Source organism: Peromyscus californicus, unplaced genomic scaffold, assembly GCF_007827085.1.
Source record: "Peromyscus californicus insignis strain IS unplaced genomic scaffold, ASM782708v3 Scaffold_23__1_contigs__length_62951481, whole genome shotgun sequence".
NCBI classification, from domain to species: domain Eukaryota; kingdom Metazoa; phylum Chordata; class Mammalia; order Rodentia; family Cricetidae; genus Peromyscus; species Peromyscus californicus.
Window position 1 is genome coordinate 15,709,785 of NW_026294534.1, and position 25,822 is coordinate 15,735,606.

General features: G+C 39.8%; 1 long non-coding RNA gene across 3 annotated transcripts in view; it reads left to right on the forward strand.

Moving 5' to 3' along the window:
- Positions 1-25,483, forward strand: part of LOC128118958 (uncharacterized) — a 100,914-nt gene extending 75,431 nt beyond the window's left edge. Inside the window, exons 6-8 of one of the 3 annotated variants that reach the window (XR_008221396.1) lie at positions 12,261-12,509; positions 17,668-17,792; positions 24,601-25,483. This is a non-coding gene — a long non-coding RNA (uncharacterized LOC128118958). Of the gene's footprint in view, positions 1-12,260; positions 12,830-17,667; positions 24,575-24,600 lie in introns of those variants that run through there. The other 2 variants (XR_008221395.1, XR_008221397.1) reach the window with 2 other exon arrangements.
- The last annotated feature ends 339 nt before the right edge of the window (positions 25,484-25,822 follow it).

The window sequence follows — 25,822 nt, forward strand, 5'->3', positions numbered from 1 at the left end:
TTGTGTGGTTTGAGTATCAGGGTGACTGTCTTAGTTAGGGTCTCTATTGCTAAGAAGAGACACCATGACCACAGCAACTCTTTGTTTTTTCGAGACAGGGTTTCTCTATGTAGCTTTGTGCCTTTCCTGGAACTCACTTAGTAGCCCAGGCTGGCCTCCAACTCACAGAGATTCACCTGGCTCTGCCTCCCGAGTGCTGGGATTAAAGGCGTGCGCCACCACTGCCCGGCTACCACAGCAACTCTTATAAAGGAAAATATTTAATTGGAGTGGATCCCTTACAGTTCAAAAGTTCAGTCCATTATCAACATGGTAGGGAACATGGCAGCATGCAGGCAGACATGGTGCTGGCTATATCTTGATCAAAAGTCAACAGGAAGTGGACTCAGACACTGGGTGGTATCTTGAGCATAGGAAATCTCAAAATCTGCCTCTATAGTGACACACTTCCTCCAATAAGGCTAAACCTAGTCACATGTCCTAATAGTTCTGCTCCCTATGGCTTATGGGAGCCAGTTACATTCAAACTACCATAGTGACTGGGTCCTCATAAAATGAATTTGGTAATATTCCTTCTGTTTCTATTTTGTGGAATGATTTGAGGAGTATTGGTGTTAGCTCTTCTTTGAAGGTCTGGTAGAATTTTGTGCTAAAATTATCTGACACTGGTCTTTTTTTGGGGGGAGATTTTTAATGACTGCTTCTATTTCCTTGGGGGTTATAGGTCTATTTAAATTGTTTATCTGATCTTGATTTAACTTTAGTATGTGGTATCTGTCAAGAAAATTGTCCATTTCTTTTAGATTCTCCACTTTTGTGGAGTACAGGTTTTTGAATTTTGGATTGGATTTCCTCAGTTTCTGTTGTTATGTCCCTCCTTTTGTTTCTGGTTTTGTTAATTTGAATATTCGCTCTTTGTTAGTTTGGTTAAGGGTTTGTCTATCTTGTTGATTTTCTCAAAGAAGAACCAACTCTTTGTGTTATTGATTCTTTGCACTGGTCTCTTTGTTTCTATTTTATTGATTTCAGCCCTGAGTTTATTTCCTGCCATTTATTCCTCTTGGGTATACCTGTTTCTTTTTGTTCTAGAGCTTTCAGGTGTGCTGTTACGTCTCTGGTATGAGAATTTTCTAATTTCTTCATGCAGGCACTTAGTACTATGAAGCTCTTAGCATAGCTTTTATTGTGTCCCATAAGTTTGGGTATTTTGCATTCATTTTCATTGAATTCTAGGAAGTCTTTAATTTTTTTCTTTATTTCTTCCTTGACCCATTGGCAATTAAGTAGAGAGTTGTTCAGCTTCCATGAGTTTGTAGGCTTTCTATTTTTTTCTGTTGTTGAAATCCAACTTTAACCCATGGTGGTCTGAGAGGATACAGGGGGTTATTTCAATTTTCTTGTACCTGTTGAGACTTTTTTGTGACTGAGTATATGGCCAATTTTGGAGAAGATTCTAGAATGTGCTGAGATAAAGGTATACTCTTTTGTGTTTGAGTGAAATATTCTGTAGATTTCTATTGGGTCCATTTGAGTCACAACATCTGTTAGTGCCATTATTTCTCTGTTTAGTTTCTGTTTGGACGACTTGTCTGTTGGTGAGAGTGGGGTGTTGAAGTCTTCCACTATTAATGTGTGGGGTTCAAGGTGTCATTAAGCTTTAGTAATGTTTCTTTTACAAATGTGGGTGCCCTTGCACTTGGGGCATAGATGTTCAGAATTGAGACATCATTGTAATGGATATTAACATTAATGAGTATGAAATGTTCTTTTCTATACCTTTTGATTAATTTTGGTTTGAAATCTATTTTGTTAGATAGAAGGATAGCTATACTAGCTTGATAATTAGGTACATTTGATTAGAAAATCTTTTCCCAACACTTTACTCTGTGGTAGTATCTATCTTTGATGTTTAGGTGTGTTTCTTGTGTGCCCCAGAAGGATGGATGCTGTTTTCGTATTCATTCTGTTAGCCTGTGTATTTTTATTGGTGAATTGAGTACAATATTAAGGACCACTGATTGTTAATTCCAGTTACTATGTTGTTGTTGGTAGTACGTGTGTGTGTGTGTGTGTGTGTGTGTGTGTGTGTGTGTGTGTGTGTCCCTTCTTTGGGTCTTGCTGATGTAAAGTCTATTGCCGGGGTTTTCATGGATATAGTTAACTTCTTTGGTCTTCTAGTACCTTCTATAGGGCTGGAATTGTGGACAGAAATTGTTTAAATCAGACTTTGTCATGAAATCTTGTTTTCTCCGTGTATAGTGATTGAAATTTTTGCTGGGCATATTAGTCTGGCCTAGTTCATTCTTATTTTTCTGCCCCCACAAGATAAAGCAATGGATTATTTAGTTGGGATAATTCTGCAGACAGAGTTTTGAATGAGACATGTCCCCCATAGGCTTGTGTATTTAAACCCTTGGTCCCCAAATGATGGCATGGTTTGGGGAGGCTTGCAGGTAGGACTGCCTTGCTGAGGGAAGTCCGTCACTGGAGTTTGGCTTTGAGAGTTTAGAGCTTCACCATACTTCTAGTTCCCTGTCTCTTAGCTTCCTGCTCCTGGTGCCATATCTGCCACTTGCTACCTTGCCTTCCTGCCATGATGTAGTCTTATCCCCTAGCAATTGTAAGACAGAATAGAAGTAAGAGGAAACAATCACCCTAAATGTCCATGTACCAAATATAGGAGTACTCAATTACATGCTTTTTCCGTAAGAGACTTTGGTCATGGTGTTATATCACAGCAAGAGAAAAGTAACTTAACCCATGGCTTTTCTTGATGAAGATTCTTCTACTATCAACTTTTCTCTTGCTAGTTTTTTTTTTTTTTGTATCTCATTTCCATTTCCATTTGTTTCAAGAAATTTAAACATATCCTTTGTGATTTCTTTTTTTTGGCTCATTTGTTATACAAAGTAAGGTTTTGGACTGGAGTTGTAGCTCATTGGTGGATATGCACTTTGTCTGCATAAGTCCTTGGGTTCCATCTTCAGTATCAGAAGAGGGAAAGTTAAAATTGTTTTGCTCAATTTCCACATATTTGTACTGTTTCAAAAATTTTCTTGTTATTGATTTTGTTTTGTCATATTATGGTCAGTAAAGTTTCTGAATATGATATTAAATTAAATAGTGGTATGTTTTGATTATTTGCTTATATTTTGCTTTGTTTGTCACTTGCAGTTACCATGAGGCTTAAAATACAGATCTTTTAGTTATAGCAAGCTATTTGGGGATGATAGCAATGTATCTTGATCATAATATAAGAAAAGGTATAAAACAATATATACTGTTGTGGTTTGAAAGAAAATGGCCCCCAAAGGGAGCAGTACTAATGGGAGGTGTGCCTTTGTTAGATTAGATGTGGTATTGTTGGAGAAAGTGTGTTACTGTGAAGGTAGGCATTGAGGTCTTGTATATGCTCAAGCCATGCCCAGTGAGTCAGTTTACTTCCTGCTGCCTTTGGATCAAGATGTAAGGACTCTCAGCTCCAGCACCATGTCTGACTGCATGCTGCCTTGCTTCCTTCCATGACAATAATGGACTAAACCTCTGAACTGTAAGCCAGTGCCAATTAAGTGTTTTCCTTTATAAGAGCTGCCATGGTCATGGTGTCTCTTCACAGCAGTAGAAACCCTAACTAAGACATATAGTAATATTTAATACTTCCATTCCTTCCTTCCGACATTTTGAATTCTTTTTCTTTTCTATTAACAAATATTAATCCTTCAAAATAATGGATTTTATTTTGACATCTCAGGTACTTTGATTATATTTACTTCTCATTGCCATCACTTATCTCTTTCCCTATACCCTTATTCTCATTTCTTATCACTATTCGTCTCCCTTCCACTTTCATGACCTCTCCTGCCCTCTATATTTCACATATGAGAGAAAACGTGGCCCTTGTATATCATCGGACTCTTGCTTGGTTCATTTAGCAGGATGATCTCTAGTTCCATCTGTTTTCCTGGGAATAACATAGTTTCATTCTTATTTATGGCAGAATATTGCATTGTGTATATGCACTCCATCTCTCTGTCTGACCGTCTGTTGCTAGACACTAAAGCTTAGTCCATTGACTTTGCTTTTAAGAATAGTGTGTGATAAGTGTAGATGTGTAAAATTTTTACCGTATGCTTGGATTCCTTCTGATGTGTCCATGATCTTATAGCCATTAAGTTTATAAAGGACTTCCTTACTGATTCCCATAGTGGATGTGTTGATTTATATTTCTATTAGCACTATGTAAGAGTTATTTTTTCCCTGTGTGCTTGTCCAAATTTTTTTATTTTGGTTTTCTAAGTGGGATGAGATGGAATCTCAATGTAGTTTTGATTTGTATTTTCCTGATAGCTAAAAACGTTTAACATTTTTTATTCATTTTTAATTGGCCATTTTTACTTTTACTTTGAAAAGTATGTTTTGAAGTTGCCCATTTATTGTGCAACTTTCGATTATTTTTTTGCTGTTGAATTTTTTGGGGTTTTGAAAACATATTATGGACATCATTTCCCTGTCATAGAAATATTTGGCAAAGATTTACTCTCGTACTGTAGCCTGTCTCTTCGCTCTGCTAATTGTCTCCTTTGCTGTGCAGAATTGGATGCGAGTCTCTTAGTCAGTTCTTGTTTCCTGGGCTTTTGAGGCCCTATTTAGGAAGACGTTCTTATGCCTGTCTCTTGAAGTGTTTTCCTGTAGTAGTTTCCAAGTTTTAGGACAAATTTTGAATTTTTGGTACCCCATGTTACATCTCTCTATCTCATCCATCTCTGAATATATTAGAAATGACTAGTAATATTATAATTATTTTTAGTTTTCTTATGACTAAGGTATGAATGGCTTAAGTATCACTTTGTAATAATAGCCCTTCCTCATCACTCTTACGCCTTCTGCTATTTTGTTCATTAACATTTTTATCTGTCTCAAGGACTCTCTTAGCCTTTCTATAAGGCAGGTCTGGTACAGAGATAGTCTCTGTCTTTCCTTCATTTCTGAAAGACAGCTTGGCTGGTTACAGCATTCTGGGTTGATCTTTGCTTTTCTCGGACTAGGAAAATCTCACATCACTCTCCCCTGGTATGCTAAGTCATGCTGAGGATTCTTCAGTCTTTCTTTTCTCTTGGTGACTTGAGGGTCATCTCTGTGTCTTTGACCTCTGAAAGCTTGATTATAATGTCTTCGGGGTAGACTAAGTTCACTAAACATACTATATTTGAATTTTGTATTTTCCTTTGTTTGGGATTTTTCTGTCATTATCTCTTTGAATAAGCATTCTTCGGCATCCAGAAGACTTTGAACCCCAATAATTCAGATTTTTTTGCTTTAAATGTGATCCCAATATGTCCACAATTTCTTCATTCCTCTTCACTCTTTTCTTTAATACGTCTGTATTCAGCCTCATTCTTTTTCTTTGATATATTTACTATCAACTTTTTTCAATGTGTTTATTTTTTTACTTAGTGTATTTCCAGTTCAAAAATTTTTATTTAATTAAAAAAAAAATACTCCCATATCTTTACTAGGTCTCACTGTTAGCGTATTGAGGGTGTTTTTTGTTTGTTTGTTTGGGTTTTGTGTGTATGTGTGTGTTTGTTTTCTTGAAACTCGTTTTTCTTTTTGTTTTGTTTTGTTTTGCTTCCCTTAATAGTTATTAGTTACCTTTTCAGTTGCTGTGATAAAACACTGTGAGGAAGGGGACTTGTAGGAGCAAAGGTTGATTTGGGCTCATGGTTCCGAAGGGTTAAGAGTCTATCATAGCAGAAGATGTGGTAGCAGGCATGATAGCAAGAGCTGGAGACTGAGTGAACAACTTCAGTTGTAAACAGGAAGCAGAGAAAGCGAATCGGAAAGTAGGGTGGAGCTCTATACCCGCAAAGCCTTCTCTTCCTGTGGATGGTTCCTTTCCAGCAAGCCACACCTCCAAACCTACCCAACCAGCGCCACCAACAGAGACCACGTGTTTAAATACTGGAGCCTACAGGAGACATTTCTCATTCGAACCACTGCACAGCTGATCCAAATCCTACACCTTACACTTTATCCATGTTGGTTTTGACTGGTTTCTCTACCTCATTTTGATTCTTAGATGGGGTCATAGTTCATTGAAAAGTCTTTTTCACAACCGTTCCCCACAGTCCTGGAAAAAAAAAATTAATTAACACATACTTCTAGTACACATAAGTGGGATTCACTGACCTTCCCTATATGAAGTCAGGCATTGATTATATCTATTTTTCCTTCCACTGCCTCTGCCTCTGTTCCTTTCTCTCCCCCCCCCCCTCCAACTCCTTTCCTAATTCCTAGTAATCTCTCTTTAGTGAAAGTTCTCGATGTTGCTTGGTGTGCAATGCCATCTATGCACTAAGGATTGGGTCTTTATTGCAGTCTTGTGCTTATTTTTCTAGACATTCCAAGCGAGCTGATTATTTTCTCCGACAATAACACTCCCACAATTTCAGCACTAGCTGTCACCCTAAAACTGGATTTGCCCTGAGTCTGCTCTTGTGTGTTGTCACCATTTTAACACTAGAGGGCGACCCAGATTTGTCCTAAACCCTCAGCTGCTGTATTGTTTAGAATGAACTGAGGGCAGCCACTTCACTGTGTCTCCCTCAGAGAAGGGGGACCCAGGTATGTCATCAGGGTCACTGCCTATAGTCAGGCTCTTCAGTGACCTGTTTGGTTAAGGCAGAGTCACTGTGGGGCAAGTGTCGCAACAGCATATCATGAGTTCAACTGTCAACACAGCATTGGTACAGGACCAGTGCCCACACTGCTGTGGGATGCCTGCTGCTGACGTGGACTTCTGGCCCCATCCCACTGCAGTCAACCCACAGTGATACTGTCTAGAATCAAAGTCCAGCAGACACTTTTCTATTTGACTTTGGAACTGTCCCAGAGAGTCTGTTCATGGACACTGGCCTAGGGGAGGTGGCTGGTAGGATCCAGTGTTGAGTTTTACCTACCTGACATTGAGTTTCAAGAAAAATTACTATGCCTGTTATGACCCTGCCTTACCCTTTGTGAGTAAAGTCTCTATGCTATGTAGCCTGAGGTTGGAGTAGAGTGGGTGAAGGTAGTCCCTTAGTCAACTAGACTAGTGTGAAGCTGGGTTACAGCTTAGTATCACAGATGCAAGAACTTGCATGGTGTCAGGGTACATGAAGGCCCAATCTCAGGCTGGCTGTGATGCAGACAGAAACATAAGTCAGTTTGACCACTGTGTAGGACTCTGACCGGTGATGGGGAAGCTTGTTGGGAATGCTATACCACCCATGGCTAGGATAGGGTGGTGAGGATACTCTGCTGGATGCCAAGGTTAGTGATAACCCAAGTTATACCTGCTTCCCACTCTTATGAATTTGAATAGTCGTAGTTGGTAGTGGGTGGAAGGCGTGCTCTGGCTCACTCCAGGCTGATGATGTTGCAGGCTCAAACTCGAGTTTGCTTTGCCAAGGTACGTATCTCTACCTGATTCTGTAGAGGGTATGAAGCCTGCTCTTGCAAACTCGGGTCTGGGATATGGGACATGGGCCTGTGTTTTCTGCCTGGTGTTGAGATCATGGGGAACCTGGCACTGAGTTACAAAACAAATTCTGTGTTAGCTTTGCTGACTCACTCTGTCTCACTGAGGAGACAGAGTTCTGCTACTAAATGATTTGATATTTTCAAATGTTTATATTTTTATATTTTAATCTACATACTATCTGTACAGCAAAACTCTGAGTTTTCACAAGTATGTGAGGTCATCTATTTATCACTACAGTTCTACAGAATAGTTTCTTTACCCTAAGAATCCGTATTTCATTTGTCCACTCTCTTTTCTCTTCCTCCCTAGAACCCCTTGCAGCTACCTTTTAAAAAGCATATCTATAATTTTGCTTGTCACCGAATGTCAGGCAAGTTAATTATATAGTATGTAGTCCTTCATGTAGTAATATACTTTTAAATTTCACCCATCCATGTCTGTGTGGCACAGCACCTCAGTATAATAATTGAATATTGACTTCTGGGTCCCATGGCAGACTAGAAACCGTCTCAATATGGCTGGATAAAAGTGAAGAATAAGAAATGAGTCAGAATAAGAAAAAAAAAGATTCATCCAAAGAGATGAAGAAAGATCCTTGAGGATCACAAGTAATGTTGGGATTCTTGAAACTTCCAGAAAAAAAGATGGGTGGGGCAAGGAGAAGAAACCAAACTGACACAGTTCTTCCTTCAGCAGCCTCCTGAAAGGGAATCAAAACCCATAAGCAAGTAGGCATTCTCATTTCTGATAAAGTAGACTTGAACCCCAAGCTACAGAAGATGTGAAGAAGGTAATGTTAATATATTAATAAAGGGAGCTAGCCTTCAAGAAGTAAAGCAATTGTGAAAATGTATGCAAGGAATGTTAAAGTTCTCAATTTCATCAAATACACAAAACAAGCGTGAAGGATCAGGTAGGCTCTGATACAACAATCGTGAGACAATTTAATACCCAATTGTCATTTTTAGGTAAGTCATCCAAACTAAATCTTAGCAAAGACACCTTGGAGTGAAGTTACCCCCTAGATCAGTGGGCTCTACCATTTCTACAGAATATGCCATCCAACAGATAGGGAGTAGAGATTCTTCACAGTTGCACATGGAGCTTTCTCTAAAATTGACCATATTATAGGTCACAAAGCAAGTCTTAAAAAATTTTTTAAAAATTGAAATGAGCCCTTGTTTTTATTATGCCATAGTAGAAAAAAAACTTGAAATCAACAGCAATAGAAACAATGGAACTACAAAAATTGAAAACAAATAGCACACTTTTGAATAAACGGAAGGCCACTGAAGAAATCAAGCAGGAAATTTTAGAATTCCTAGAATCAAATAAAAGCAATATCACCCTATATAAACAAGTACACTTATACATATGCACATGCATATCCAATTTCAATTTTGATTCTGCATCTGAGGGAAAACATGCAATGTTTGGCTTTAAGTCTGACATTTTTTACTTAACATAATGATTTCCAGTTCCATCCATTTTCCCAAACATGTCATTATTTCATTTTTCTTTACAGTCTCAGAAAAAAGATTGGTTTTAGTGTTTAAATTATATATACAGTGTAATAATGGGATTTAAATATTATTGGTTACTGCTATCAATCTTTGTTATCCTTCAGAAGTTGATGTTCAAACCTTGTTGTCAAAGACACCACATAATTAGGTCAGGACATGGAGAAATCAATCTGGCACAGACCTGGGGGCGTCATCCCTACTGGCTAGCTTTCATAGTTCTGTAAGGATCTATACATGCAACTTGGGGGCGAAGTCATGAACAGTCTTACCTGCTATGAGCCTCATGAACTACAACAGGGACTGGCCTGGCAAGGTATGCCTACTGGTGCAAGATGGCACTGATGTTATGGTAGTAACCAACCACCCTCTGAGTTAAAGCCCTTCCCACACAATGGACCTCATGTCTAGTACTGTTAACTGAGCCCCACATCCATGTCTGGCTAGGTCATAAGCCCTAGGGGAGAACCCAGTACTATTAGTCTACTAAATGGACATAGTTTTACTCTACCCCCTAAATCAGTGGTTCCCAGCCTTCCTAACAATGTGACCCTTTAATACAGTTGCTCATATTGTGATGAACCACAACCATAAAATGATTTTTGTTACTTCATAACTGTAATTTTGCTACTGTTATGAATCATAATGTGAATATCTGATATGCAGGATATCTCATACATGACCCACAGGATGAGAACCACTGCCCTAAGTTCTTTTCTTTATATCCATAGATTAGTGCACCTCTTAGCCCTGATCAGAGAAGCCTCTTTTTGCAGTAGATGATAGCTAATAGACTCACAACTGGTTACTATGCAAGAGAATAAGAAATTTGAGAATGCTCATGTATAAATGGGGAATCTACATGAAACCCCTTTCTCTCATGGTTCAGGGACCATCATGGAAAAGGACATGACAAGATTGTAAGTCATGGCCTCTGGAGTCCAGAGAATCAGTTTTGTTCAGGGACGAGGTCCCTGAAAGGCTATCAATGCTCCAGTAGATGGCTCTATACCCAAACACATAGAGGTTTTTTGTTTTTGTTTTTGTTTTTTTAATTGTTGTTGTGTTGGGTTTTTGTTTGTTTGTTTTTTTGTTTTTGTTTTTGTTTTGTCAACTTGACACAAGCTAGAGTCATTTGGGAGGGGAAATCTCAATTGAGAAAATACCCCAACCAGATCGGCTTGTGAACAAGTCTGTAGTGCCTTTTCTTGATTAATCATTTATATTGGCAGCCCCAGCCCTGCAGGGTGCCATCCATGGGCAAGTGGTCCTGATGGCTTAAGAAAGCAGGCCAAGCTGGGCATTGGTGACCCACACCTTTAATCCCAGCACTCGGGAGGCAGAGCCAGGTGGATCTCTGTGAGTTCAAGGCCAGCCTGGGCCACAGAGATAGATCCAGGACAGGCACCAAAACTACACAGAGAAACCCTGTCTCAGAAAAGAAAGAAAGAAAGAAAGAAAGGAAGGAAGGAAGGAAGGAAGGAAGGAAGGAAGGAAGGAAGGAAGGAAAGAAAGAAAGAAAGAAAGAAAGAAAGAAAGAAAGAAAGAAAGAAAGAAAGAAAGAAAGAAGGCAGGCTGAATGAGCCAGTAAGCAGCATTCCTTCATTGCTTCTGCTTCAGTTCCTGCCCTGACTTTCTTTGATGATGTGTTGTGCAAGTATGAGATGAAATAAACCCTTTCCTCCCCAAGTTGCTTTGGGTCATAATGTTATTTATTTATTCATTCATTTGTTTATTTTTAGTTTTTTTGTTTTTTTGTTTGTTTGGTTTTCCGAGACAGGGTTTCTCTGTGTAGCTTTGCACCTTTCCTGGAACTCGCTCTGTAGACCAGGCTGGTCTCGAACTCACAGAGATCCACCTGGCTCTGCCTCCTGAGTGCTGGGATTAAAGGTGTGAGCCTCTACTGCCCGGTGTTTGTTTTTGAGAATAGGTTTCTCTATGTAGTCCTAGCTGTTCTGGAACTCACTCTGTAGACAAGGCTGGCCTTGAACTTACAGAGATCTGCCTGCCTCTGCCTCTTGGTCATGATGTTTTATCATAGAAATAGAAACCCTCCTAAATGGACATAGTATTACTCTGCCCTCTAAGTTCTTATCTTTATACCCATAGATTAGAGCACCTCTCAACCCCCATCAGAGACCTATGTTTTTGGGTACAAGGAACTTGAACTTCTAAATTTTAAGCTCAGTTTCAGGATATTCATGAAGTTTACTATTCCAAGGTAGAGTTTGGGTGCAAAAAGTGGTTATACATGTGTGTGTGTGTGTGTGTGTGTGTGTGTGTGTGTGTGTGTGTATGTGTGTGTGTGTGTGTGTATGCATGCATACAGGTACATGTATGCACACGTATGTATGTATATAGAAGACAGAGGTTGACATTTGCTGTTCATATTATTTTTTGAGGCAAGATTTTTCACTGACTCTGGAGTTCACCGATTTGGCTAGAACAGCTGACAAGCAGGCCACAGGTACCATCTTGTCTCTACCTCCCTAGTGCTGGGATAACAGGCGTGCAGCACTGTGACTGTCTGGGGCTTCAGTTCAGCCCTCGTGTTTGTACATCAAGTCCTTGACCAACTGAACCACCACTCCAGCTCCTACAGAGATTGTTTTAAAGATGTTAACATTAGTTTTTCATTTATTAAGAGTATGGCTACAAAGCTGGGCTTTTCCTTAATCTTCTAAGTTCATTGTAAATCTAGTCATAAAATTAGTGAAGTGCAAATAAAAATGGCAATTTTTCCTCTGATTCAAGTTACATTAATATAAGATGAACTGAAATATCCTTCTGAACAGTCAGTTCCACTTACAGCTCAATTAATTAAATTCTTCCAATCATTAAAATGGTTTTTAATGATCTTAATACAGTTGATTTTCTTTTCAGGACTTCAGGTGACTCTAACAGACACAGCCTTCTAAATGCTTGAAAAGTTTCTGATAAATACAGCAAACCTTAGGTGAAATTTCAGTGTCATTGAAAAATTCAGATAGTCTCTAATATCTGTCAGCTTACATCTAACAAGTCACGTATTTAATTGCATATTGTGATGTGGGATCACAGCAGTAATCTTTCACATTTTCTTATATTTTCCAAACTTAAAAAGCCTATAATCATTTAAATACCAAATGCACAGATTGTTCCAACAATTTAAAACATTATTCCTGAATGAAATGCTGAAGTATTAATAGACTGGCTTATTTCCTCATATCTCCATGCAGACACAGGTTCTGAACATGTGCCCTGACTCTAGGAAAGACCACCCGGAGATGTAACCAGCATTCACAATGTGATACATGCATTCAGAGACAAGACCAACATCTGCTACTGAACACACAAAAGACCACCCAGGGGTACGACTTGCATCTTGGGAGCCTGTGAACAGAACATCCAGAAACGGTCCTGGAACCAGTACCCGGGCAAGGGGCTGTATCCAGACTGCATCGCCACGCACTTCCTCTTTCTTTACGGTATTCCTCCCTAGTTTGATGTCTAGCATCATTTGAGTGGACCAGCTCTGTTCGCTCTGACCTCATTCTCCCCTTTCCTTCCTGCCTTTTGGATAGGCTTTCCCAAAGAACGCAGGCTGGCCTGGAGTTGGGGGTGTCTGGGCCTCACCCTCCTGAGAGCTGGGACTGTGTGAGGCTGTCTGGTTGTGTTTCTTTACTCTCTCTCTTTTCACTCCGACTTCAGAGTCGTGTCATCTCCTTCCCATGCCTCTGTTGTTCCTCCCGGCGTTTTTCCTCCTCTGTTTCTTTCTCTGTTATTCTAATAATTATTGCTAGACTTACTTTGCATATCTCCTTATTATTTATATCCTCAGTAACTACTATCTTAGAGCACACAGTACTATTTGGGTTCTTTTACTTGCTAAAACTACTTAAGCTGAAGGGCTGACTGTGTTTTAAGTGACTGGCACTGTGTTTTCATAGTCGGCCTGTCCCTTTGTTGTAACCAGTCCTGAAGATTGAACTTGTTGCTCTGAGCATGTGGCTTGAAAGTCTAACTACTGAACTACCCCTGATCTATCAGAGATACAACATCTTAAGCCTATTATGACTTAGTCTTATTTGAACATTGCAAACACTTCCACTAAATAAATGTGGGTGATTAAGAAAGGAAATCCAAACAACAAGCTAATCTGGGTTGTGCAAGTCCCAGAGCAAAAATCAAGAAACATAAAAGACCAAGGCAATGTGACTTCTCCAAAAATTACTAATCCCACAGTAATGGCCTCCAATAAGAATGAACTGTACGAAACCCCAAACAAGAATTCAAAAGATTACTTGTAAGTATATTCAAAGAAATAAAGAACACAAATAAATTCCTGAATAAATTAAAAGAGAGCATAAACAGCTGAATGAAAAAGAAGTCAAAACAGATATGAATATAGAATTCAATAAGTAGAATTACTGAAAAATCAAACTTAAACACTGGGAATGAGATATTGAGTAAGTCAAACTTAAAAAAAATCAGTGAAGTTCATCAGTAGTGGTGCATGCCTTTTATCCTAGCACTCAGGAGGCAGAGGCAGGTGGATCTCTGTGAGTCTGAGGCCTGCCTGGTCTACAGAGAGAGCTGCAGGACAACCAGGACTACACGGAGAAACCCTGTCTTGAAAAACAAACAATCAGTGAAAATTATCACTGATAGACTAAAGTAAAGGACAGAGTTTCAGGGCTTGAAGATAAAGTGGACGAGTAGAACTTTCAGATAATACAAAGATAAACCAATAAGAAAGTATGACTAAAACATCTGAGCTCTCTGGGATCCTATGAAAAGACTAACTATAAATCATGGGCATAGAAAAGGGAGAAGTCTGTACTAAAAGCAGAGAGAAAACATTCAATAAAATCACAGCAGATGCTGGGTGGTTGGTGATGCATGCCTTTAATCCTAGTACTTGGGAGGAAGAGGCAGGCAGATCTCTGTGAGTTCAAGGAGGCCAGCCTAGGTCTATAGAGGCTTCCAAAGAAAGAAATCCTGTCTTGAAAAACAAAAAAAAAAAAAAAAAAAAAAAAAAAGAATCATAGAAGAGAATTTCTCAAATCTAACTAAAGAAATAGCTTTCTAGGCAAAGGAGTCATTTAAAACACAAAACACACAAGACCAGAAAAGAGCCATCCTGTGTCACATCATAACTAAAGCACCAACTCTATGGAGAAAAAAGAAATATGTTGAAAGCTGAGAGACAGAGGCGCCAAATCAAATGGGTCTGAATAATTATTTCTCAACAGAAACTCTTAAAAAGCTGGGAAGGCATGGAGTGATACATTTCAAGCACCGTGTTGGGTCTCTCAATAACAGATAAGATGTAAAGTAGAACACTAGAAACTAGAGCTAGTACAAAAGTAAGAGTGACCGAAGACCAGAAACTGAAAAGAAACTCAAAGCAACCGGCAGGCTGCTCACCCCACGCGTCTGCTGCTGGTGGGTCCAGAGCTCCGTCCATCAAAGATGACAGACACTGGGAAGTCAGCTTCCCGGTTCGTTTTATAAAGCTTGCATAACTCTCAAATGGAAGCGGAAGGTAAGTACAAAACACAGAAAAAGGGAAACTAAAAATTAATACCACTTGTTATTTTAATCTATAATTCTGGCTAAAATAATAGCCATAGAATCCAGCAGTATATTAAAAGAATAATATTCCATGACCAAATAAGGCTTGTTCCAGGAATGAAGCAGAGTTCAGCTTTCTTAGATCAATACATGTTAACACAGAAATAAGCCAAAACATATGAGTATCTTGAGGGAAACTAGATGGATTTTAAAAAATTTAATAGTCATTTCTTACTTGTTTAAAATTGGAAATAAAAACATACTCTCTAACCAAATCAGGAATATTTATTGTGGATCCAATTTGAATATTTATTTTGGATCAAATTCCAAATTGACAATAAGACTTTAGATGAGCCTCTCTCTCTCTCTCTCTCTCTCTCTCTCTCTCTCTCTCTCTCTCTCTCTCTCTCTCTTCCTCTCTCCTTCTTTCTTCATCTCCCTGTCTTTCTCTGTCTCTCTCCATCTGTTTGTCTGTCTCTCTCTCTTTTTGGTTTTTCAAGACAGGGTCTCTCTCCTTCTTCGACCCCTATTATTCTTAGGTTTGGTCTTTTCATGGTGTCCCAAATTTCTTGGACATTTTGGTTCATGACTTTGTTGGCTTTAGTATTTTCTTTGACTGATGAATGTATTTCTTCTACTGTATCTTCAACGCTAGAGATCCTCTCTTCCATCTCTTGCATTCTGTTGATTATACTTGCATCTGAAGTTCCCAATCGTTTTCTCAGATTTTCTATTTCCAGCATTCCCTCTGTTTGTGTCTTCTTCATTTTTTCTATTTCCCTTTTCAGGTCTTGGACTGTTTCCTTCATTTGTTTAATTGATTTTTCTTGATTTTCTCTCAGTATTTTATTGTTTTCTTCCAGGACTTTATTGATTTCTTCTAATTTGTTTGCCCTTTCCTCTAGTTGTTTACAGCGTTCTTCACATTTTTTTGTCTTTTCCTCTACACAAGCCTCTAGCTTCTTCATGATGTCATTCATAAGGCTGTTTTCTTCTGCTTCTTCCAATTTCTGATGTTCAGGTCTAGGTGTTGGAGGAGGGCTAGGGCCTGGTGATGCTGTATTGCTATTCATTTTGTTGTATATGTTTCTGCCTTGACGTCTGCCCATCTCCTTGTGGTTCGTTCTTGGCCTTATCCGCACACTTGGTTCAGACAGACCAGTGTTCCAAAAGGGAAGTCTGGAGCAAGATGGGAGCTGGGGGCCGGCCTCTAAGTCTCAGAAAGAGGCTTGGGGCTCAGGCGGATGGGCGTGGGGGCAGGGCGTGGAGACTGCAGGGTCTGCCAGGGGTCTTGGAGAAGGGGATCCTTCCCTGTGCAGCTAGCAGGGAACCTGCCCGGTGGCCAGAACCTGGGACCAAGTTGGGCAGGTCTTCCCTGGAGTGGCTGGTGCCCAGGGATGGGGTCTGGGGCAAGGAAGGGCACTCACCAGTGTTGCAAAAGGGAAGTCTGGAGCAAGATGGGAGCTGGGGGCCGGCCTCTAAGTCTCAGGAAGAGGCTTGGGGCTCAGGCGGATGAGACAGGGTCTCTCTATGTAACTGCCCTGGCTGTCCTGAGACTCCCTCTGTAGACTAGACTGGCTTCGAAATCACAGAGATCCACCTGCCTCTGCCTTCCTGAGTGCTGGGATTAAAGGAGCTCACCACCGCTGCCCATCTCGATCAGTCTCTTTTAAAGTCAAACCTAAGATACAACTTTTATTAATATTTTGGTCATTCCAAACCACGCAGTAAAGTTAAAAGGAATTATACAAATCATGAAACAGAAATAAAGATACAATAAAATATTTGCAAATATTATTTTTTACTACAGAGGCAGCTTTAAAAATAAACAGCTAATTAGGAAAGAAGGCAGGTAATTACAGATCAGACCCCCAAATCAATATCCTTTAAGCCATGAATACAGGGGTATAAAAGATCTTTCTAGAAAGATGCCGTAGATGCAGCAAAGTAGTAAGGTAACTATGGTGATATTTTATTTGTATTAAAATATTATTTGTATGTTAATAAATAAAGTTGCCCGGGGGTCAGAGCTATTAGCAAGCCATAGGAAAGCAGGGCAGTGGTAGCGTACGCTTGTAATTCCAGCACTTGGTAGGCAGAGCTGGGTAAGTCTCTGTGTGTTCAGGGATACAGCCATTATTGGATACACATGCCTTTAATCTTAATACCAATCATGGAAAACCTGGAGGCCTATACAGACAGGCTGTGAGGAGGCGGTCATGTGGTTGGGTTTACAACCAATGAGAAGGCAGGACAAGAACTCTATATAAAGACTTTAACACAGGGGTAGCTCTGGTTCGGAGAGGTAGGACCACCGCAGGAGGAAGGGTAAGGTTTTAGCTCTTAGCTCTGACCTCTTGGCTTTCTTCTTTGCATTGGTTCTGTGTTTATTATTTAATAAGAAGGTTGGATACATCTACAGGTAACCTTTGAGATTCCTTTTATCTCCTACTCCTTGACTTTGTGCTCACATTCACTTGAGAGTACTAAGAGTTTTAGGAAATCGTTTTCTGAACATTGCATAATCTCGCAAGTGTATTCTGTCCTTGGGTCTCTGAATCACCTCCTTCCCTCTGCTTTTGCTCAGTCTCCTCTCAGGTTCATTATTGGCTTTGGCATCTGTAAGGAGGAATTGTGTTGACCCCGAGCTTTGCAGGAAGTTCTGTGGACCACTCCCCCTCTCCATGATCTCTTTACTGGTCTATTGCTGATGGCTCAGTGAGGCGTTCTCTCCTTAGCAACTCTGTCCACAAGCTTCTTGTAGGAATTTCCCAGCATGCTTCTGAGAACTGACTCTTCTTTCTGCTTCTGTAGAGCATGGTTCATGCCATGGGACCTCACTTCCAGGGCACTTTAGACTACTCACCTTCTCATGGGAATTCTCTAACTAGAAAGATAAGCATCTGGCGTCTATTCCTTTGAAGAGAGTTTGTTTTGTTTTGTTTTAAAGAGAATGCTATTCCTAGGTGTTTAGAGTATTTTAAAATCTGTATTTAATAGTTTAAAAATGCTAAGATATGCTTTACCTAGGGCCTTTGCTTTGAATGTGATCTATTTCCTTCTGGTTAGGTCAAGCCATAAGATGAAATTGAGAACCTGCTGGTGGCCAGATTTCCTATGTATATACTAGGGAAGAGGAAGAAGCTGAAACAGAGGGAAAACCAAGATGAACAAAGCAGATGAACAGGATGAGGGTGAGGAGAAACTTGTAAGTGGGAGAGGAGAAAGGTGAACACTCTGGGGATTGGGTTGGAGTTGGAAGTATGTCTGTTAGGGATTCTTGGGGGTGAGGAACTTCTATGTATGTAAATGCTGATGTGTACAGATGGACGTGTGTCTGAGTTTCTTTTTCAGTTTCTGTGATGAAATATCTTGACCCTCCCACCCAACCCCCCCAAAAGGGGGATAAAATGCTTATTTTGGCTACAGTTTAAGGTATAGTCATCATGGCAGGTTATCCACAACAATAGGAGCTCTCTCTCTCTCTCTCTCTCTCTCTCTCTCTCTCTCTCTCTCTCTCTCTCTCTCTCTCTCTCTCCCCTCTCTGCCTAGGAAATAGTACTACACACAGTGGACAGGGCTTCCCATCTCAATTAAGTCAATCAAGCTAATTTCTCTGAGTCATGCTCAGAGGCTGTCTCACAGGTGATTCTAGATTTTTACCAGGATGACAGTTAATGTGAATCATCAAAACATATATGCCATTCTTGGGGGAAATAACCAAATCCAGACAGGATGAGCCTAGAACATGTCATGGTAGAGAGTAACATAATGCTCAAAGAACTAGGGGGACAGGTCAAAAGGACACAGGGGCAACTTGAAGGGGCTCCTACTGGCCAAACTGAGAACGGCATGAACATTAAAAATGAAGAATGAAGCCGGGCGGTGGTGGCGCACGCCTTTAATCCCAGCACTCGGGAGGCAGAGCCAGGCGGATCTCTGTGAGTTCGAGGCCAGCCTGGGCTACCAAGTGAGTTCCAGGAGAGGCGCAAAGCTACACAGAGAAACCCTGTCTCGAAAAACCAAATTAAAAAAAAAATGAAGAATGAGTATTGGGAAGAAACTACTAAATAGAATAAAAATCTCAATCAGTCATGGTAAACAGCTAAGCACAACCCCATATTTGATAGAGGAGAAAGTGAGGTTGACCAGAAGATTGTTGGCAACAGTAACATCATGAAACAGTGCTCTTCATTTGATTTTGGGGTGTTATGGATCAAATTCAGGGTTTTTCTTATGCTAGGTAAGCATTCTACCATAAGCCATACCTCTAGTCTATGTGTAGTTGGTAAAGCAACTGGGCTCATTAACTTTAACTGTTGATTGACACAACCTAGAATCACCTGGGAAGGGATTATCTAGACTAGGTTGATTTGCATGCATGTCTTTGGAGAACTGTCTTGCTTTTTAATTGATGTAGGAATACCTAGCTCATCGTGGGCAGTATTATTCTAAAGGTTACAGAGGCCTTATGAGTCAGTTTATGTTTGAACAACATGGCACTGATACAGATATCCATCATGGGCCAAAGTGATAACCCTGGACAACACCAAATGGTGAATGTCTGGAGAAACCCTAAGTAGAGTGATGTAATCTGTTTATAGGTTTCTTGCAGGAAACCACTTTTGTGTGGGTTTTGTATGAGCATGGCTTTGAAACATGAATGTATAAGTATCTCTTTGGGGTGCTGATTTAGATTCCTTCCAGGGGTAGACTAGCCTGGTGGTATGGTGATTCTAGCTTTAGTGTTTTGAGAAATCTCTGTGCCGATTTCCATAGTGGCTACTCAAGTGCCCCCTCCCACCAGCAGTGTAAAAAGTTTCTTTTCCTTCACATTCTCACCAATACCTGTTGTCATTTGTTTTCTTGAGGACAGTCATTCTGAAGTGGATGAGATGGAATCTCAGTATAGTTGGAGTATGCATTTCTTTGGAGGCTAAGGTGGAACATTTTTTTCAAATATTATTTCTTGGCTACTTCCATTTCTCTTTTTGAGTACTGTTGATTATTTGATTAGTTATTCATAGGTTTATTTGCTTGTGTGCATGTGTCTGTGTGCTGTATCTCTGTGTGTGATTGTACATGTCTATGTATGGATGTGTGGAAACCACACTAAACATGTATCAGCCAGTGTCTCTCACTGATCAGTTGGCTAAACTGGCTGTCCGTTGTGCCCACAGTACCCTTCTGTCTCCACCAGTCAGAGCTGAGGTCAAGGAATGCACCCTCACACCCATCTTTTCCTTTCCTTTCTTTCCTTTCCTTTTCTTTTCTTTTCTTTTTTTTCTTTTCTTTTCTTTTCATAACACAAGGCTGGGGTAGGGATCTGAAGTTAGGGCCTCATGCTTGTACAGCAGACACCTCGCCCACTGAGGCATGTCCCCATCTCCAGCTTTTTGATTTCTAGTCATCTGAGTTCTTTGTAGATTCGATATACTAACCTCTTGTCAGATGTGTGGTTGGGTTCTGCAGCTTGTGTATTCATCGTGCTGTTTGTTTCATTTACTATGTAGAAAAGTTCTTTTTTTTTTTTTAATTTTCTACAATCCTATTTGTCAGTTCTTGCAATTATTTCCTAAGCATTTGGAGTCCTTTTCAGGAAGTCATCGCCTACACCTGTTTCTTGAGGTGCTTTCCCTGTCTTTCTCCACCACATCAGAGTCTCAGATGACATGACTATATTTGATCCATTTGAATTGATTGTTATGCATGGTAGGAGGTAGGGGTCTAACATTACTCTTCTAAATGTCTTTTTCTTTCTTGATTGTCATGGCTATGAGGTAGTATATTGAGTAATCATGGACACCATTACCTCATTCCTGATTTTAGAGGTAATAGCTTGAGTTTTTTTTCCCATTTAGTTTAATCTAGACATTGGTTTGTTGTACATAGCCTTTATTTTATTTTATTGGGTTTTTTCTTTTGTACATAGCCTTTATTATGTGCCTTCTATTCCTAATTTCCTCAGAGATTTTATCACAAAGGCCCTTGCACTGACATGATCATGTGATTTCTGTACCCAATTCTCTTAACTTGTTGCATTATACTTATTGATTATATATACTTATATTATACTTACTTATTATACATATGTGGAACTATTACTGGAATGAGATTAGCTTGATCATGATAGATACTCTTTTTAATGTGTTGTTAAATTTGATTTGCAATTATTTTTATTGAGAACTATTGTATTTGTGTTTATTGTTTTTTGTTGTTGTTGTAACCGTATCTGGTTTTGGTGTTGGGGGAACACTGGTATCATGTAATGAATCTTGTACGCTTCCTTCTCTTTATACTTTATGGACTATGTTGAGAGAAGCATTGTTAGCTTTTCTTCAAAGGGCCAGTAGAATCGAACAGTGACTCTGCCCACTTCTGGGCTTTTCCTTGTTGGGAGACTGCTTCAGCCTTGTTGCTCTTTATAAATCTGCTTAAGTTGTTTATGTTCTTGATTTAATTTTGTAGGGTCATATTTGTCTCTGGTTGTTTTCTAGACTTTTCAGCTTTGTAGAATATATGTTTTTAAACTGCTCCTCAGTGACCTTCTGGATGTCACTAGTATATGCTCTCATAGCCGCTTTCATCTCTAATTTTATTTATTTAGATATCTCCCTTTTTGTGGTTAGTTTGGCTACAGTCTTATCAATCTTGTCTTTTCTATGAGCCAACTCTTGGCTTCATTGATTCTTTGTATTGTCCTTAGTCTCCATGTCATTAATTTCTGCTTTGCTCCTTAAGATTTCTTTCCATCTACTGCTGGGGTTGGCTACTTCTTGTTCTTCTAAGACTTGGACTGGATGGTGAAATTATTCCCTTGACTTCTTTGTTGAACGTTATGTGTAATATATCCATGCGTGTGCACACACACGTGAGGGTATATGTGCAGAGACCAGATGTCAACATTGGGGGTCTTTTTCTGTTGCTCTCCATCTTATTTTTCCCGAGATTAGTTCTCTCAGTGATTTCATTGTGTTGGCTAGACTGGATGGCCATCAAACTGAGCAGACTGTGCCTGCCTTCACCTCCTTAGCACAGGGCTTTCTTTACTGGGGAGTGCTTCTGTATCCAGGTTTTATGTGCATGCTGGGGCATCTGAACTTGGGACCTCGTGCTTACAAAGCAAACACTTTATCCACTAAACTCTATTCCCAGTACTCTTTTTCATCTTTTAATATAATCATTCATAGCTGTAAACTTGACTCTCAGAACTGCCTTTGCTGTATCTCAGAGATTCTGATATACTGTGCCTTCATTTCCGTTTTATTGTAGGCACTTTTCTCTCCAGTTTCTTCATGGTCATTCAATAATGTTTTTATCTCAGTATGTTTGTGTAGTTTCTTCCTGTACTGATTATTACTTTTACTCCGCTGCGATCTGATGACATACAAGAGAGTATTTTGATTCTTTTGTATTTGTTAAGACTCGCTTTATGGCCTTAAGTGGATATCTGTTTTAGAGAAAGTTCAATAGGGTGCTGAGAAAAATGTGTATTCCACAGCATTTGAAGGGAATACTCTACAGATACCTGTCAAACTGATTGGATCTGTGCCATTTAATTCTGAAATTTCTTTGTAGAGGTCTGATTTGTATGATCTGCTTATTTATGATATTAGGGTAATGTAGTCTCTATATTATATCAGGACCTGTCTGTCTTGTTATTTCCCCAGCTCCAGAATGTATAAATGAGACAGAAATATTTAGAAGTAGGCAGATTTCCCACATTGGTTGCCTGACCAATGGAGTGAGGACTATTATGGTTGGAAAGGCCAAGTGGAAGCCACTGGAGTTAAAGGATTAGAGATGTTAGTGCCATGGTCAAGGACTTAAAAGATTAGGGGTGGTGGTTCCTACCACATCTCTATTTAACTCCCTATTTAGGCTGTGCAGAAGATGGATAAATGAAGAATGACACCGTTTATTGCAAGCTTAATTAAATAGTGACTTCAGTTGCAGCTGCGATACCAGACATGGTTTCCTAGATAGACTAATGCACCTCCCAGGACCTGGTATATAGCTACTGATTTTGCGAATCCTTTTTCTCCTCCATGTCTGCCAATAAGAACCACCAAAAGCAATTTTCTTTGGGCTTGCAAGGCCAGAAGGACATCTTTACAGTTCTGTCCAAAGGGTATGTAAATTCTCCAGTCCTGTGCTGTAACATAGTTCAGAGAGATCTTGATCACCTTTCTTTCACAAAGTATCACACTGGTCCATTACATTGATGACATTATGCTCATTTGGCCAAGTGAGCAGGAGGTAGTAAGCACTCTGGACTTGTTGGTAAAACATATATGCATTACAGGATGGGAATGTCTTATTAAATAAAAACCCAGAGTCAGAGATTAGGGTGAAAGCTGAAAGATCAGAGAAGCAGAGCAGCCAGCCACTGGAAACTTCTTACCTCTACAAAATCTCAGACAAATGAATGAGATACTGTCTCTACAAATCCTCAGACTGAATGGGCTGAGATCCTGTCTCTACCTGCCTTATATTCCTGTCTCCACCTCCCTAGTGCTGGTATTAAAGGCATGAGTCTCCTGGGTGCTGGGATTAAAGGTGTGTGCCACCACTGCTTGGCATTGTTTCTCTTTTAGACTGGTTCAATCTTGTGTAGCCCAGGGTGGCCTTGAACTCCTGATCTTCCTGCTTCCTCCTCCCCCCAAGTGGTGAAATTAAAGGTGTGTGCCACTACTTCCTTGTCTCTATGGTTAACTAGTGGCTAGTTCCACCCTCTGATCTCTAGGCAAGCTTTATTTGTCAAAACACAAACAAAATATCATACCACACTCCATGACTAGGGCAACAACAGGATAACCAAGAGAAGTTTCAATGAGGGTCCAGTATTGATGGTGTCCCAGAAGCCAGAGGCCTTGACCTGGCCAACAACTCATTGCAATGAACATTTGCAAGTAAAGCTATGTGGACAAAAGGGTCTACTGTGTGCCACATGAGACTCCCAAGCCACTCTGACGAGTATGTGACGGGAAGGTGGGAAAGTTGAAGGAGTGAGATTTTTTTGTTTTTTGTTTGTTTGTTTGTTTTTCTTTTTTATTATTTCTCTTTTTTTAAAAAAAAGTTCTTCTAGGAGAGGGGTATCTTAGGGTTTCTATTGTTGTGAAGGGACACCATGACCATGGCTACTCTTTTAAAGAGAACATTTAATTGGGGTGGCTCGCTTACAGTTTCAGAGGTTCAATCCATTATCATCATGGTGGGGAGCATGGCAGCATGCAGGCAGATGTGGTGCTGGAGGAATAGCCGAGAGTCCTACATCTTTTAGGCAGCAAGAAGTTGACTGTGACATTGAGCAGTATCCTGAGCATACACGAGACTTCAAAGCCACAGTGACACACTTCGTCCAACAAGGCCATATCCACTCCAACAAAGCCACACCTCCTAATAGTGCCACTCTCTATGAGATTATGGGGTCCAATTACATTCACACTATCACAGTGAGGGAGGCTACAAGGGTAGAGGGTGGTCATGGAAAGACTGGGAAATGAGTGGGGTTGGGGTACATGATGTGAAATTCCTAAAGAATCAATAAATATGTTAATATAAAAAGAAATGAAGAATGTGAATAATATTTGTGTATAATGACAGCATTCAAGATTTCAAGTAAAGGTATTAGAAAATCCACAGTTATGCCACCATTAGTGTGGCAGCTTTCCTGATGAAGTAATTGGTGATGTTAATGAATATTAATTTGGGGTAAGGAAATGTGTCAACATTTAGAAAATCTTCAGAAATCCCTCCAGTACTTTGTAAGAGTCCAGTGTATTACTTTAGAATTTATGCTTGCTAAAAAATCCATTCATTCAAAGTGAAAAATAGGTCAATATATTTTAATGGGCTGGAATTGATTGATATGGTTTCAGATTCTACATTACAACTTCCCCTTAAGACACTATGGCTTGTCAAGTTTGGGTATACTATAAAGAATAATGCTCAAACATCACATGAAAGGTATTAAATTATTCTTTTCTTTCTTACCTACAGATCTACATGAGGGCTTTTTTAAAATTTCTCTACCAACTCAAACCACATATCAGAACAGACTATTGAAGCATTTATGACAGTCCACAAAGAGCCTGTATTAAGCCATAAGTTAAGTAGATTTGTAAATGTATAAAACAGAGGATGCTTTCCTAACTTCCTAAACTTTTTGTATTTAAACGTATAATTATCTTTTATAACATTATTATTGATGTTAATATATAATAAAAAGATTCATTATTATTATTTAAAAAATGAAAACACTAAATTCCCAGGTAAAATGAAGGAACTAGAATATATCATCATGAGTGAAGTAACTCAGATCCAGAAAGACAAATATGGTATATATTCACTGATAATGTGGATATTAGCTGTTAAGTCATTGATATGCAAGTTTCAAACCATATACCACAGAGGCTAGGTAGAGAGTGAGGGACCAGGGCAGGGGGCAGAGATGGCTCTTCCTGGGAAGGGGAAACAAGATAGTTATGGATGGATGAGGGGGCTGACTAGACCAGGAGGTTCAAACAAGGATCGGGAGGGATGTGGGAGGTAAGGGAAGGCATACAAGGAGGGACAGATAAAACTAAGAGTCAGGGCTGGAGAGATGGCTCAGAGGTTAAGAGCACTGACTGCTCTTCCAGAGGTCCTGAGTTCAATTCCCAGCAACCACATGGTGGCTCACAACCATCTGTAATGAGATCTGGTGCCCTCTTCTGGCCTGCAGTCATACATGCAGGCAGAACACTGTATACATAATAAATAAATAAATCCTTAAAAAAACCCAAAAAACAAAAACAAAACTAAGAGTCATTTGAGGGTCGTATGGAAACCTAATACACTAGAAACTTCCTAAAATACATACATGTATGAAAGCAATCTGAATGAAATTGCCACATCGGGGGGGGGGGGGGGGGCGAGACAGAAGCCCAGTTGGACAAGTCTTGTCACCAAATGAAACTCCCAGTGCTGGGAAGGGGTTACATCTAATCAAATTCTTGGCTAAAGGGGTCCCAGAGGAATCCCCAAACAACCCAGGCTGTTGCCAAGGCTGGTGGTTATCCACAAACTGATGGTAAGGTCCTGCTGCTGCAGACAACACTTACACAATTCATGGAACACAAAGAAGTTAAGCTGGTGCTTACCTAAAGCCTTCACTCCTACAGCCTTGTGTTCATGGTACTTGAAGGCACTGTGTGTGGTATCCAAGAAGAAAGGTAAACAC